At 44.2% G+C, this 17173-nt stretch overlaps 1 pseudogene; it reads right to left on the bottom strand.

Annotated features, from left to right (window-relative positions):
- Window positions 1–3963: 3963 nt before the first annotated feature.
- Window positions 3964–5243, bottom strand: LOC111148845 (annotated as a pseudogene).
- Window positions 5244–17173: the final 11930 nt, after the last annotated feature.

Here is a 17173-nt window from a genome sequence, read left to right as displayed (position 1 = left end):
GGCCATTGTGAGGGTGTGACCACCCCACTGTTGTTAACAAAAAGGCACCACAAACCTGTTCAAGAGCAGGAGGATAGAAACACGTTAACTCTCAGGATATCCTCACTCCTCACTCCCTTCTGATATTAGATGGAGATGCCATTTAATCATCAGGAAGTGGTTTAGTGGGAACAGTCAAAATATAGAACAGATGTATTCTTTCTCAAAGATGGGAAGCTGTGGTTTTAAAAATATAGTTTTTACATTTATCACAGGATGGGATAATTCGCCTGTTCAGAGCTACCTGTCCTCAGGTCACTATTTCCAGGAAACTTCCTTGGATTATCTTGTCTCCCCAACCCTGCTGGTGGCTGGGTGCCCTCCTCCATGCCCTTCCCAGAGCCCTGGAACCTGCCCATCACCACGTCATCATACCGAATGGTAATTCCTGGTCTGCTTCTCTGCCATCCCAAGTGCCCCCGCGTGTTCTATGAGATCGAGGACTAAGCCTCGCTCACCTCTATACCCTCAGTGCCTAACGTGGGGCTCAGAAGGATCTCAGTAAATGTTTGTGAAGTAAATAGAAGGTGTTTATTTGTATGGGGAACAAATGGGCTCCATACCAGGAGTTTCCCTCAATCATGGAAATCCTGCTTTCTGTTGGGAGGAGTAAGGAAAACGAGAAGCCGTGGCTGCTCTCAGGTCCCCAGGCAAATCCCTATAAATCAGAAATTAGTATACCATGTCGCAGTTCCCTTCATTCATTCACTCATTCATTCATTCACTCATTCATTCATTCACTCATTCATTCATGGTGGACATTTATAAAGAACTTCTATGTGTCTAGGCACTGAGGATTCTACAGTAAAAAAATTAACCCATGCCCTTGCCCTCCCGGAGCTTATCTTCTAGAGGAAGCAGGAAGGTTTAGGATCGGGCAGAATGGGGAGGAAAGCAGACAACCCTACATTCCCTAATTGGTGACTTAAGCTTCAGGGGCCCTAGTAACTTGGATGACTTGCATTTACCTCAGCTACTTGTCAGAACAGTATAATGGTAAACCTGCCAAGCAGCAGAGTCGGACACCATGGAAGCAAGTTCTGAATCTATGACTTCATCTACAGTGAAGTTACCTTTGGGCAAGCTGCCTGACCTCTCCAAGCCTGTTTCCTCATGGGGTGATGATAGGAGCAATACCCACTTCCCACTTCCTACATGTCTGGCTGAGACGAGAGCCCGTAAATGTCAGCAAAAGCTATTTCTCACCACTGCATGGTTTGGGAGGGGGTTCCGCGTTCCCTGGGCATGCACGCATATGCACCAGACCAATGGGAAAGCATTGTTTTCATTTCTTTCATTGGCTCATGCCAAGTTTTGCTAGGGGGTAACTGGCTTAATTTAGTCCTCTGGGTTGTGCAATATTTGCATATGATCTTTGAGTCCAGGCTCTGTTCCCAAAGGCCCCTGCTGCAGCTAAAGATGCTGTCCATAAGCTTCAAGTAGAAACACAGAGCAGCCAGCAGTGCAGACAGAGCGTGAAGGACTCTGCTTGGGTTCTGGCCATTAAAGTTATAGCCCAAATGACTATCGTGGAAGTCCTAGGGCTAATTTCCCCTTATTACTGAACTTGAGACAGATAGGATAAATAAAGCAGATCTTAATCAACAGCATTATAAACAAAAGGCACAGATGGCAGGGAAAGATTGACCGACAATAGCAAAGAGCCCTAGGCACTCTTGAACACCCCTGGGGCCAGGGTGCTAAAGACTGTGGCCCCCTGCTTGGTTGTACTTTTGCATTTCTGAATTCCAGGAACTCCTTTCCCTGAAGTATACAGCTGCCATCAACAGGATATTAGTGGATGAATGTTCTTTGAAGCCAAAGAAGAAAAAACCCTCAATGAGGGTCTGAACAGGTTGTGGGGGGGCGGGGAGGGGCGAGTGGTTGTCCGAACGTCAGGCAGGCAGCATCTTATCCTGTCAGGAAGAGAGGTCAGTGTTTAAATGAACATGGAGAATACAAGCATCCTTGTTGCTGAGTCTAGAAAAAAGGAACAACTTACGGGGCAGTAGGAGAGAGCGAAGAGGGAAGTTTAATAAATCTTCTACCAGAAGATTCTAGATTCTTCTCTTTCCTCCTTATCCTGCTCTCATACAAAGCACACAGTTCACACACATACACACCTGCCTTGTGACTTAAATTTCAAACAACTTCCATGTACTCCTTACTGAACCATGATGCCTTGTCACCCTAACACTTTGGCCACTGCTGTGTGGTCCAGAGGGCATCATCGGAAGGGGTCATCAAACAAGGCCAATCATATCCCCGAATTTTGACCCTCATCTTTAACCACAGTGGAATGGCCTAAGGGAAAGGAATGAGTTTAGAAGCAGAACTAAGAAAGCAAGTTATTTGTGCATTGCAAGGCCTGAGTACCTGAGGGCCTAAGTCAGATATTGCAAAGTTGAGAAAGTAGACTTTGGTAGAAATGAGTTTGAAATTCAAAGAACTGAATGGAATGTTAGGGCTTGAATAAATTGGATCCTCTTGGCTATCCAAAAATGGATGGATCAGTAAAATCAAATGTTCCAAAGAGCTTCTTTCCTGTAAGTCCTGTGTGTGTGTGTGTGTGTGTGTGTGTGTGTGTGTGTTAGAGAAAGGATGGTACACAGTAGAGCAGTGGTTCTCAAAGGGTGGCCACAGGACTCTGAGTGGGGGGTGCCAAGACCTTTACAGGGAACTTAGAGAGTCAGAGCCATTTTCCTAATAATATTAAAGTAGTGTTTGCCCTTTACACTCTCCATTTCTTATGAGCATACAGTGGAATTTTCTAGAGGCCACATGACCCATGACATGTGATATCACAACAAACTGAGCAAAAAAGCAAATATAAGAACTCAGTTGTCTTCTCTCAAGCCAGATATTAGAGATTTGCACAAACGGTAGAGCAATGAGTCTCTTCTCCTTGCATTTTTTAGTCTTTGGCTTTTTGGCTTTTTGTCGGAAGCCAGCTCACGTTTAATTGTGACATCTTCAAAATTGGACAAGTGTTTTGACATCTGCTCCCCTCCTCATATTTAATCTCTTTTAAATGATAGGAAAACACCAACCAATTACAGGCTTAATGTGTTTAATAAGTTAACCCCCTCGGTTCCTATTTGCAGCACCCAGTCTTCCTTTGAAATACTAGACAGACCCGGCAGTGGCCAGCAGCACACTTCAGGCCTTCAGAGTTCCAAGTTCAGGTTCTCTGAGCATTCAGTGTTACAGGGGCACTCGTCCAGAACTGGCCCCTCCCTTTAGCGGGGGAACTTTAAAGGTACCAGTGAAAAAAGCTTTTTCCCCTTCAAGGGGAAGAAAGAAAATCATTCCTTAAAACCCAGCAGATCCGGCTGTGAGGTCTTTCCTCCCGTCCCATCTCTTCAGGCTTGTTTTTTTGCCGTGGAGCAGGAGAGACCAAAATCTAACCTGAGTTATAAGAAACAGTAGACATTGATGGCTATAAAGGGAGTGATCGGGAGCAAATGAGATATTCCTCTACCTCCCACATCCAATATATGTGCTTCACAGAAAAACAACAGCAACAACAAAAAACAGGTCCACAAAATACAACAGCTACATTATAAAATCTCTTTATCCAAAGGTAGTGGAAGAGAGGACGGGGAGCTGGGAGGGCTGGCCAATGGCATAGGGACAAAAATAATGTTCCAATCGATCCAGGCACGGGGGCTGGAAAGTGCTAGAAAAGAGCTACAGAAAAACCTGTGGTCCATTCAGACTCATCGGTGTTAAAACACACTGGTGTCAGGATGATTCTGCCTTAAGCACACCAGAGACAACAATCCCAATTCCTCAGAGAGAAGAGAATACACAGAGGGCTCTTGAGAGAGCAGATCCTGCCTTCCCAGGCAGAGGAGGGGACAAGGGAAAGAGCTCCTACAGCCTCCTTCCGATCTCACCCATTCCCTCTGGATGGAAGGCAGCTCAGTGGCCCAGAGTAGACTTCAGCTTGGCAAGAGACCGATGAGATGAAGGGAATTTCTCTGCACGGGCTGAGCTACTCAAGGCAGACTGCTGGTAGCCCGTCTTGTGGAAAAGTCTGTTGCTTAAGAAAACTGCCAAGAAGAGGCACAGCTGGAAAAGGTAGGCTTTGCCACAGGTCTTTGTTTCCTTGGTGCTGAGAATGAATAAAGGAAAGAGAATGGAGAAGAGGCAGCCACTGATTATGTACGAGGACTGCATTGCTGCAAGGAAAGCCAAGGACAAGCCAAATCCAAAGTAGTAAGGCCAGTTCCTTTCTATGTTTGATGACCACTGGTGTGTTTCAATTCTTTTATTGAACCAACGACATTCAAAGCAGTCCAGCGAGTAGAGAAGGGACATATGCAGAAGACTAACCAGCAAGGTGGTCAGGAAAGAGACTCACAGACATCCCCTGGATGGGGAAAAGAGCGGGCAGCAAAAGGTTGAAGAGCGTGTCAGCAATTCTTTTGCTGACACTAGGGAATGAAGGAGGCTTCCTCCCCGATACCTCAAATGCCAGGTCAGCTATGTCTTGAAACCAAATGGTATTTATAGCTTTGCTAAGTGCGAACAGAGGGGGCACCCAAAGAGCACTGAGAATGGATGTAAGGAAGAATTCCCGCCATGACCAAACATCTCCATGTTGTGATGGATCACCAATCATTTGGGCGGTCACTGACTGCAGTACGGGAAGAAACACTCGATAAAAAAGAGGAGACGGGGCGCCTGGGTGGCTCAGTGAGTTAAAGCCTCTGCCTTCCGCTCAGGTCATGATCCCAGGGTCCTGGGATCGAGCCCCGCATCAGGCTCTCTGCTCAGCAGGGAGCCTGCTTCCTCCTTTCTCTCTGCCTGCCTCTCTGCCTACTTGTGATCTCTGTCTGTCAAATAAATAAATAAAATCTTTAAAAAAAAAAAAAAAAAGAGGAGACTTAACCAGAATATTGTACCATTCCCAGCGCAGCACTGGAAAACTCTACTAACGATACGTGGCTCACTTTGTTGCTTCCTTTCTATACTCCGGGCTCTCCTCTGTGCCAGCACCCTGCTTGCCCTCCTTCCACGCTGCTCCTCTCTCTTGCTCTCTCCGAGCATCTTGTTCTAAGATGCTACAAATTCCTCAGACGGAGTCTTTGATTCCCCTGGCAAGATCCTGGAGAAATGTTTTGACTGTCAGCAATCTCTTCACCACCCAAACTACCAACTACACAGAAGACAGAGAAGAGGATCAAAAATCTCGTCATTAAGGATCCAGCCCCTCACCCATCACAGGCCCACTCGGTTCCCCTTGGACCCTCTGTGACCAGCCACATTGCGCATGCCCGGGCCACACCTGGAGGGTTGGGGTGGGGGGCACTGGGCAAAAACAGTTCTTTTCATAAAAATTGTATTTATGTTAATACAAGCATGTTTATTATTGTTATTCCTAAATAGATTCATAAAGTATTTTTGAATTTTTCATTTTAGATTTCTGATGTAGCAAATACTCATATCAGCGCAAATCAACAAGAGCTCTTTGGTGTCCCCATTTATTTTGAAGAGTGTGAAGGGGCCGTGAAACCAGAAAGTTTGAGAACCACTTCACTAAAGGATTTGAAAAGTGTGGCAATGCTTTTTTTTCTCCCCCCAACACTAGAAACAATGTATAATAAACCCAAATCCTTGTCTTCAGTTCAAATCAGTCAGACAAAGAAGGGCATTTGAAAGGGAAGCAGGAAAAAGACCACACAGAAAAGATATGATCTGCAAGCCCAGATCATATCACCTTCACTCAGGTAAAAGGTGGGTCCTTGAATCATGAACAATGGTCTCTAGAAAAGCCTGATTTCTAATAGTTCTGGTGGAATTGGGAATGCTGCTACATCAGAAAGCATGTTGATGGCCTCCTTCTGCCTGGTCCAGTCCTCTGCTGGGCATCACTGGTCATCAGACCCAAACCCACTTGCTGTTTTAAAAATTAATAATAATAATACGAGCTCTGTTTGCTGGGGAGCTCTCCCACCTGTGGAGGGGTACAGCAAAGTTGACTCTGTAGGTCAAGTGGAAACCGTGTGACTCACACAGGGTCAGGCTGAGCTCCCAGCTGATACCTTAGGCCCTGGTCTGGGGCCACTGGAGTCTGGCCAGGGCTCTCTGCTTTCAGCTCAGTGGGTGGGTTGCTGGCTCCCAAACCTCTTTAATCCTCTGCCCATGGGTCCTGTCCCTGGCCCTTCCGAGGCATGCCTTTGTTAGAGAAATGAGTTAAGTGTCCAACTGAGATCTCAGAAAACCCCTCAAGAGACGTAAAAGGGATCAACAGCCTACATTTTACTGGGTTTTTTGTATTTCACATCTGCTAACAAATTATTCACGTTGACGGTTCGGAAAAACAAAACGAAGGCGTTTTTTAGGTACCGTGCGCATCTGCTCAAGGATTAACCAATTCAGGAAATGATCCACAGAATGGGGAATGGACACAGGGTGAGTCATTTGGTTAGTGAAGTAATTAGTTGCTGTATTTGTTTTACCTTCTCAAAGGAGTGTAAGTTAGCTTGTAAAAATACACAATAAAATGTTTGAAATAGAGGAATTTAAGCAGATTACTTTCCAAATATCCCGAACTCTCAGATTGAATGAAAAGAAAGGAAAAGGAAACCTGGGGGATTTCCAGTGGAGGAAGGCGTTTAGCTCCAATAACCATCACCAGCACTTCTGTGGGATCCTAAACTCAGACCCAGAAACTTTTGTGAAAATGGAAAAAAGAGTTAACTTATAATGAGGGAACATATGCCCACATGTGGCTGTCTAAGATTTCTGTTGAAGTCTTGATAGTACAGTCTTGCAAAAATACCTCCATAGCCTTGAAATCTTAGTTTTAAATGTAAAAAATAAGGGGGGAGTTCTTTTCTCAAATAAACAAATAGATGAAGCATTCAGACCCTGGGGTCAGCAATGTCAGAAAATGAGAGAAAATTGGGAGGAAGGTCAGTGTACGAACCATCTATAGATGGAAGGCTACAGTTTCACCTTGAGCTCTCCAGCATCCAGCATGGGGAAATGAATGTGATAACCAAATATTCCTTGAGGTTCATTAGATAAAAGCAGATCATCTTCAAGGCAAGGAGGCAGATTAGGGGGCAAGGAAGTTCAGCTGCTTAACGGGAAGACTTTTTTTGCCCGAATTAACCGAAGAGCCTTTGGGAGGTGATTTTAACAACTTAGTAAATTTAGTAAAACCCGAAAGTAATTATCCAGCCAACTAGTGGTTATCAGATTTGAGTATATGGTTTCCCCCTTACTTTCTCCCTGGTAATATTAGTAACGTTAGTTACCTACATCTAAATGGAATCTGGTGAAAAGGAAAAGCCTCTGAGAAAAGGAATATAAACTACTCAAATGAAAGGCATTATTAGAACTAATATTGGAAACTTGAGAGACAGGAAGATTTGAGTCAAAGTTTGGCCCTGCTTGTTGGCTGTGCCATCCTGGGTGTGTTACTGAACCTCTCTGAGTTTTTGCTTCATCATCTGTAAAATGGAAACTAGAACAGTACCTACCTCATAGGGCTGCTTTGAGGATTAAATAAAATAATGCACATAAAACATTTAACTGGGTGCCTTGTCTATAACAAGCATTCAATAAACATCAGACCACGATTCAAGGAACTTCTGCTACACAGACTCATGATATCCTCACCATAACCTTGTGGAATAGGAGGGCATTTATTATTACCTTATTCTGTGGATAGACAGAAGTCTAGTTTGCCTAACACAGACAGAACCATTTGGCGAAAAGAAGGGTTACCTCCATGATCTAAATAAATGAGATGCTCTGGAGGCCCTGTGAGCCTATCTATCATTAGATATTTCTTCCTTTGCATTAATCTCTTTCAATGTGAATAATAACCCGTGAGTGGCAGCACTTTACGAGTTTATGGTTTTACGGGGGAGGGCAGATGGGGGATGCTCACCACACACATAAGACATGACTAGAATGCAGTAACTTGTTTTGCTTTTGTTGTATCCATTTTTATAGTTAACTTCTACTAATGACAAGGACACTGGTTGCTTATTTATGGTGATAACATATAATTTCTTTTTTAAAGAAAGATACTTGAGTTTTAGAGGTGGTTGACTTAAAGAAGAACATTAAGTTTTAAAAATGCAGTTGTTGAATGGATATGGCAAGAATCATGGTGGCCATGTCCATATATCCACAGTTTGGAAATTGCTACAGGATAGGGTAAAATACATACTTGTGGACCTGTCTCATGCGGCCTTCTCTGCTTTGGCCTCAGCTTATGCTCCTAGTGTCATTCTTCAACATTCCCAAAACTCTAGTCACATGGAAGTACTTGCTCTTTCCTCTTTGGGGGATTTATTTATTTATTTACCTATCTCTCTAGAAGCTAGTTCTGCTCATTGGAATTCTCTTCCCTTCCTCACCTCCTTGAAAACTAAATTTCTTCAATTCCACTCTGGAAAGCCTTTCCAGGTGCCGCTCGTGACAGTGCCCCTGAGCCACTTTCAGTATGCTAGGCAGAGTGGAGCTGTCACCCATTCATGCTTTAATTCAGAGACCCACCCAGAGTATGACACCTTCCAGGGTCTCTGCTCTGTGTAAATAAGGTACAGCCTTCATTTGTTAAGTTTGGGTTTTTAAAATATTTATTTCAAGCTTAAAATTGTGTTATTTAAGCCTTCTATCTTTTTCAAATTGTGTGCTCTTTATCTACTAGTATATAAAAATCTTCAACCATTATGATGAATTTGTAAATTTCTCCTTATAATTTAACATGTTTGCTTTCTATGTTTCCATAGCATGTTATTTAGTGCCTACAAGTTCACAATTACGGCACCTTTTTGGTTGGTTATGACCACGTCCTGTATTCATCAGTAGCTAGATGTTGAATCAAGGGCAGAATGTGATAAAAAGTAGTACTCTAAAAGAGGTTCAGAGAGGCCTGGGGTCACAGGAGAAAGAGAATACATCTGATGGTGGTAAGGCTCTGTCCTCTTTAGAAGTTATAAGCCAAAGGTGAGGCCACCCAGCTTTCCAAGGGTCTAGGGAGGTGAGGAACCAACAAAAAGAAAAAGTATTGACTCCACAGTATATATTTAAAAAAAGGTAAAACCAAAATTAGTCAGTTTTTATTATCTTCTGTAACAGTAAAATTTAATATTCATAAATTTTATTATGGATTGAAAACAATCTTTGGGTTAACTTTTCTTACTTTAGCAGATTCCCAAGGATAATCAATGATTTGCCAAGAAATCACAGCCAATTAATCATAAGTTAAAGAAAAAACTTTATTAAATTATAAATAATGTGATATGCTAAGTTATATTTTAAAATTTTACAGGAAGGATATTGTGCTTAATGTGCATCTTAATATCTTTGATGTAAAAGGGGTGGAAAAGTACAAGGGACTAAGAAAGTCTTAAAATGATTCAAGTTAAGGGGATCTTAGAGCTGTCTTGTAAGAGAGGCATTTAAGTGGGACCCCAAAGAATGAGGAAGTTTTTCACCAAAGCTGTGGCAGAGGAAGAGGGCATTTTGCACAGAGATAATAGTGGAAAGGCCAAAATGCCCACAAAGATTTGGAGGACAGAGAGGAACTAGGTTGGGGTAGAGAGGATAGGGGCTGAAACCCTCCCACGCCAAACGTCCTTGAATGCCTTGGCTGGAGGTTGACAAATCACTTTTTGAAATGTGAGCCACAAAGGACAACTCCAGAGTTTGCAAATGCCTCTCAGGGTCATTACTCACTAGAAGCACGCTCTAAGGTTTCTCTTCCCAAAACGAATTCATTTTCATTTCGGTCTGGGCCATCTGGCTTCTGACAAGGCATACAGTAGAGAGAACTAAAGAGGCCAAGAGGCCAAAATATGCAACTGCTCCTTGCTCCCTTGCCTGCCTGGGCTGCCCCCTAACCCGTGTACCTCTATCCATTAACACACAATTAATCCTCTGGCTTTTTCAAAGCCTGGACCTCCCACCTCTCCCTCCCCTTGGCAATTAAATCCCTGCCATTTAGGAAGCCAGAGAGAACAGGTGTGTTTCACACTCGGTTTCACTTTCCTTCAAGGTGCCAGACGGGCAGCCCCAAAGACCACAGACCTCTTTGTTCATTTAGCTGCATCAGTTGGTAGCCAGACAGTCTCGGCCTGTTGGTAGCCTCAGGTGTGACCAGGAAGGGCAGGGAAGCCTCACTGCTCCTGCTAATTCCTCTACTTCAAGGCTTGGCGTATTGACAGGGGCCCCACCTGGATAGGTTGCATCCTGAGGACACTGCTCTGCCCTAGGAATCCATTCATTCATTCAGTCTTCCAGTCAGTCAGTCAACACCCTTCACTGAGCCAGGATGAGCCAGCCACTAGGCTACTCTGAGAGGGATTCAGTGTGGTTAGGAAGAAATGGTCCTGCCATTTAGGAGATTACAGACTAGTAAGGAGATGCAGACACAGTTTAATATAACACAGGAAGTGTAGCAATAAAGACACTTATTTGAAGTTTATTTATATATTGGTTGAACTTAGGCATAAATGTGTATAATGCTTATTATGCATCAAGTGCTGTTCTAAACCCTCAACAAATATTAGCCTATTTAATTCATGCAAAAACCCTACTTGGTGCCTAGGTATTAGCACTATCCTGATTTTACACATGTGGAAACAGAGGTTTTCACAGTTTGGGGAACTTGCCCAAGTTTAAACAACTCATACATCAGGGTCCTGGGATTTAAAGTCAGACAGTTCAGCTCCCAAGCCCATGGTCCTGACCACGCTTCTGTGATGCAGAGAGCCAGAAAAGTGATTCTGAAAGTGGAAATGGCATGCCGGTCGGCAGTAACATAGCAAGGCTAACAGCAGGGCTGTGTGCTAGGGGATTAATGTAGGATGTCCCACTTCGTTCTCCTAATTCTGTGAACTATTGTTTCAACCCATCGTATAGATCAGGAGAGTGAGGCTTGGGCAAGATCAGAAACCTGCCCTTGGTTCAGAGTTACACAGTGATAGAATTGAGCTTTGGATTAGGCAATCAGACTCCAGTCTCCAAAGTCTTGACTGGCGTAGAGGCCAGCGAGAGACACATTTGGGGCGGAGGCTGCTCGGCACCCCTTAAATGTCACCATGGAAGAAAGAGTGTGTCTCTGCTTTCCTGATGCATTGCACTCAGTGAGCTCTAGCCCCAGATCCCCACTCTGTTCATTCCCCTAAGTGAAAGCACATGCAGGTTCCAAGGATTTCTGGAGTTGAACAGAAAGCAGCTCATGGACATAAATTCTGTGGAGCCCAGATTTCAGGTAGCCCCCTCATATCCCTTAACCCAACCCCAGATGGTCACCATTCACCAAAAGTAAACCAAAGGCCCAATCAATGCTATCTTGGCTGCTGGAGTAAGTGGGGGTCAGAGATCCAACGTGGCTCTGATTGAGGCTCAGTGGCATGAGCTCACGGGTGAGAAACCTTTTAGCAACCTTCTGTCCTTAAAGGGGCACAGTTTTCTAACCCATACAAAGACACGATGTGTGCCCGCCATTTTGCAGAATGCAGACATGTCTTTGATTGTTAAGACCGGAATATGACCAGAAGCTGCTCTAGAGAGTTGAGATAATAAGCCAATGTTTCCTGACTACTTCTCTGGCCTTAGTTGACCTCCTCCGCCAAGCCAGCTAATCCCAGCTTCATTTTGGGTTTGGGTCTCATTGTTCATCTGGCAGAGGACTAATGCCCAAACAAAGAGGAGTGGCTAAGCTCCGAGAAGGGAGGCTTTATCGGGAGTCATCCTTGGTAGACATCTGAGGACACAGCACTGCACCACTTAGGCATGATAAACTAGGGACTCCTAACTAAAGTGGGAAGGACTGCCTGAAAAAAATATATGGGAGACAAGGGTGTAGCGGTTGCCATCAAGTCTCCCTAAGATTCTTTGAGGTTGTGAGCAGAAAAAAAAAATCATACAAGCAGCTGAGTGTTGTAGAGGAATGACAGTTCTCAACCCTCTCAGAACCTGTCTCAGAATACCAGAATACCAGAGATGGGGGTGGGGCTTAAAACAATACACATTTATTTTTCACCATCTGGAGGCTGAGCAGTTCACGATCAAGGCACTGGCAGTTTCAGTGTCTGGTGAGAGCCTGCTTCATGGCTAATAGAGAGCTGTCTTCTCTGTGTGTCCTCACATAGCAGAAGGGAACAAGAGAGATCTTTCTAGAACCTCTTTGATAAGAGCACTAATCCCATGCATGAGGGCTTGATCTGATCACCTCCCAAGGGCCCCACCTCCTAATAACAACATACTGGGGATTAGTCTTCAACATATGAATTTATGAGGAATAGGGGACACACATATTCTAGTCTATGAAATACCCAAAGTCTGTATTAATACAAATATCCTATAACTCCTCCTTTATTATCTTGAAATGAAATATATCACTAACATAACCCCCTGAACACATGCTTAAAATCAATATAATATTCTAACTTTAATGTAAAAGAGAGAAATGAAAGAAATTTATAATAAACTAGTGTATGTTTCAGTCCACAAATGCTTAGGCACAACACACCAAGATGTCATGAAATCAGCAGATGCTTGTGTCTTTACACAGAAGCGCTATGGATACAGGATCACAGATGCTGTCAAATACTCAGCCGAGTTGTGTTTTGGCTACTTGTATACTATGAAGGGTACATTATTGACATGATTTTTGAAAAACGGTGAGCAATTCACGGTAAAGTTCCCAAAGAGTCGAAATACAATCACCCCTCGCGTCACATGATCGTTAACGTTCCTGAAACAATGGGCATATATTAAAGTGAGGCCGAAGTGCTCTGTGTTTCCATGTCCTACCAACCTAGTTTGGGGACTCATAAGTAGAAAGAGGCTTTTCCACCCACCTGCATGTCTAGAGTGATATTCTGTGGGACTGTCCTATGTATTGACTGTAGCTTTCCCTCCATCATGATGACAACCAAAGATAGGGCAAAAATGTCCAGATCTTTCCTAGGGCGGGTACCATCCTTGCACTGAAACAGGCTATAGAGTTTCCTGCGGAAACCGAATAAAACTTCCAAGAGACCAATCTGCACGTACTCATTTATTCATTCAACAAACATTTACAAAAACTTGTCTTGAGTAAAAGCTATTTATTTAGCAAATATTTACTGAGCGTATGCTAAGAGCTAGGGATTATCACAGTATGCTAAGGCTGGTTTCCTCTTCTCAAGGCTCTTGTAGTCTAAGATTCAAGATAAGTTCAAATATAACATTGGTACAGGGTAAGAAACATAACATTTGGTCTCTGACCCCCACGTCCTCTTTTCCTTCCTGGCACCTAGTTCCTAAAACCCTTGGAATCTCCTTAGTGACAGTGTCTTGTTGCATGCTAATGAAGGGCAGTGGCTAGGGGACAGCCTCGGGGTGGAGGCTGGTCACCAGGACAAATCTGGATCTTTCGGGCTACCCCCAATCTCTGGGGAGGGGAAAAGGGCTGGAGATCGAGTTCAATCACCTATGGCCAATGATTAAATCAGTCATGTTTATGTAATAGAACCTCCATTCAAACCATGAACAATGAGATTCAGAGAGCTTCTGGCTTGGGGACCACGTGAAGGTGTTAGGTGGGTGGCGCCCCCAGAGAAGGCATGGAAGCTTCGTGGCCCCTCCCCACACATTGCCTCATGCCTCTCTTCCATCTGGTTGTTCCCCGGGTCGTCTTTTATAACACACGTGTAATCTAGTAAGTGTTCTTCTTGAGTTCTGTGAGCCATTCTAGCAAACCATCAAACCTAAGGAGGAGGTCATGGGAACCCTGGCTTCAGTCAGTCAGAAACACGGGTGACAACCTGAACTTGCAGTTGACATTTGAAGCCTTGCAGGACTGAGCTCTTGACCTGCAGGATCTGTGCTCTCCTGGCAGTTAGTTGTCAGGTATGACGTCCGTTAAGTGTCCTCCAAGAATCGGAGAATTGCTTGGTGTTAAAAAACTCAACGGGTATGTGTAGAGAGGCAGGGAGGAAATGGTAGTTTAATTAAACATTAAAATAATACATTACTCTAAAAATCAAGCCATGGAAAAGCACCAGATAAATTGACAAAGACATGCTTGATTGATCCTTGCTATTGTTCTGTATAAAAAAACTAGAGGTCCTAGCTTCCGAATGCCAGGGATCCCCAAGTCTCCCACTGTGTCCCAAGGAATGAGATGTGTATTTACTCACATATGGAATGAGATGTGTATATACTCACATATCTTTCCTACACTTGACGTCTTCCTCAGCATCGCGTCTGAGGAAGCTAACACCAGAATCTCACGGCTACAAAGTTGTGACCTAGCTGCCCTGGAGGGGACAGGAAAGCAGAGGCTCAAGAGGAGGAAAATTATTCTGCCTTGCATCTTGGGAGGCTTGGGACGGAAGAGTGGGACAGGAGGGATGTGGACTAATACCGGAAGAAAAGCTTTGGCTCCCCTAAGGAGCCCGTCCACGTACCTTGGCCACTCCTGGATGGAGCTGACCACTCGTCCTTCTGTCACCCAGCTCCTGGAGCACTGCCTGAAGACTTCGTTATGCTTCTTTCATGAGAGCAAATTATACACAGAGCAAATTATGAGGCATTTGGAGGCTCTGTTTGTTTTTTAATTATTATTATTTTAACAGCAGAACCTGGTTGAAACTTGCAAGGTATGCAGCAGGTTCAACAGATTTTTGTTGAATAAATAGAAGGAAGGAAAGAAGGAAGGAATGGATGGGGGGGTGGGAGATGGAGCACTTTTCTCTGTAGCCTCTGGGCCTCAGTCCCCTTAGATATCCTAAGGTGGCAAAAAGAGAGATCCTACCAGCAGCAGTCTGAGAATGAATGAAATCAGAGGCCAGAGGAAGGGGGAGAGGACAATTGATGAATGATTGATGATAGTAGATAGATAGATAGCCATTCACTAGCTCCCATTGTTGAGATCCTCAACATAATCTCTCATTATGCAATTAGAAGAATTTAAAATGCATTTCTGAATGAAACACACACACACACACACACACACACACACACACACACACACACACGTTGACCTGATGAGCTTTAGGCAAAGTAAATGATGATAGTAGATTCTTATTCTGGAAGATTTATGGAACAGTCTATCCTATTTGATAGGAGAGGATGCTTCTGGAGAGGAAAATATTGTCCAAAAGGGACCCAGTGGTTCCCCCACTTCGTTCCCCCCACCCCCCAGCTAAACTGCGCCCCGTGTGTCTTCTCTGCACACACGGGTGCTGGCTCCCAGCATGGCCGGTCACGCCGTGCTACCCGAGGGGCCCCTGCTACATGCTCGTCCCTGCGGGCTTCTGCTCCCAGCAGATAATAGTTCACAAGGCATTTTTAAGCAGTTGCTTAAAAAGACGGCGTTGCGTAACCCTGGGAAGGCTGCATAAACCCCAGCATGTAGGAATCTCGAGATAAGCTTTCCATTTTACTGAGCACTGCTCAAGCGCTTCCTAGAATATTGTGTTTGAGCCCTGTAATTAAAGGGGGAAGAGGAGGACGGGCAGAGGTTCTGAGAAGAATTGTGAGGATATTAACGGGTTGGAAACAATAAAGCTTTACGACAAAAAGTTTGAAAGAACTGGGATTATTCCGACTCAAGGACAGAAGGTCAAGGAGCAGAATAACAATAATCCTCAAACACATGCATTCGGGTGTCAGGGAACAGGGCTAATTCCTCTCTGATAAAACAACCATCCGGGCCTGGCTGCTCTCTCTGCAGGGACTTGTTAGCAAATGAGACCGAATTCAGCAAAATGAAAGAGCCGAGAGGTCAGGCTGCCAGGATTGCCTGAGCGGCCCCGGGGTGTAGTCGTGTCCCCCTGCAGGGCCAGAGGGACCCAGTGTCCTCAGGAAGCCTGGGAGGGGGTACGATTCTTTCTCGACAGTGTAAGCTCCCAATATTATTACTGAAAACCTTAGTGTGAGCCTAATAAATATTCCCTGCCAGGTTTATTTACCCATGAAACAAACGTTTATTATTTTTCCTATTGTAAAAGGAATGCACACTCTTTAAGGAAACCAGTTGCTTCCTAAGTAAAAGCAAATTCAGATCTTCGGAGATGCCCGTGGATGGAGGACTCTGTGTGTGTGTGTGTGTGTGTGTGTGTGTGTGTGCCCGTGCCCATGTGTGCGTGACATGTGGAAGAGATGCGGAGAGTAGGAAGTGGTTGGGGTAACTTGGACATTAAAATGAGGCTTTACCAAGATCCTGGGATCATCAGGAAACTTGACAACAACACAATCTAGCCAGTTTCCTATCTTCAGCCTGGGCACCCAGGCAGAGCAACCCTCGAAACCGCATCCCACTGTAGCTATCTGAGGTAAGGAAGGCAGCTAGCTCCTCTAACAACATCAAGCCTCCATCCCATGGGGTCGCCTCGGAGGGAGACTCTCAGGATGGGAGTCAGCCAACATCTACTCGAACACTCCCACCATTTCCCACCACCATTGAGACCCTGGATGCAATTCTATTTTGGAAGTAGGCAAATTATCAAAACCACTGAGGAGTGAGTATAGGAAGTAGGGAGCCTTCCCGAGTCTACCATACGAAGCCACTCATAGCTGCACATTTCTTTATATTTATTCAATATTTCTACTTTGTTTTACAATAATCATGCTCTACAACTATTTTCACCTGTTTTAGTGAAGTTAAACTAATTAAAATGGTACGTATGGTATTGGAGCCCTTTTTATAACTTGGCATGTATATGCATACTTACATTAAAGAGACTAGGGGAGGGGCGCCTGGGTGGCTCAGTTAGTTAACATCCACGGAAGCTCAGGTCATGATCCCGGAGTCCTGGGGATCCTGGGATCGAGCCTCACGTCAGTTTCCCTGCTCAGTGGGAAGCCTGCTTCTCCTTCTCCCTCTGCCTCTCCCCACTGCTTGTGCTTGCGCGGTCTCTCAAATAAATAAATAAAACCTTTAAAAAAAAAAAAGACTAGGGGAATTCAACCAAAATATAGCTATAGTCATCTATAGATGTGGGATTATAAACTATTTTATTTTTGACGTTATTATGGGTATTCTCCACAATGAATACATTTCCCTTTTAGAAGCAAAGAAGAAAGAAGAGAAATATGTTACAGCACAATTATAAGAAAAAGAGTTTCCAATATTATTATGAACTCCGTGACCGCACCATTTCTAATG

Source organism: Enhydra lutris, unplaced genomic scaffold (genome assembly GCF_002288905.1).
Source record: "Enhydra lutris kenyoni isolate GAN:26980312 unplaced genomic scaffold, ASM228890v2 scaffoldscaffold21, whole genome shotgun sequence".
Classification (NCBI taxonomy): domain Eukaryota; kingdom Metazoa; phylum Chordata; class Mammalia; order Carnivora; family Mustelidae; genus Enhydra; species Enhydra lutris.
Note: the sequence above shows the minus strand (reverse complement) of the source record. Positions and strands in the feature narration are given on the sequence as shown.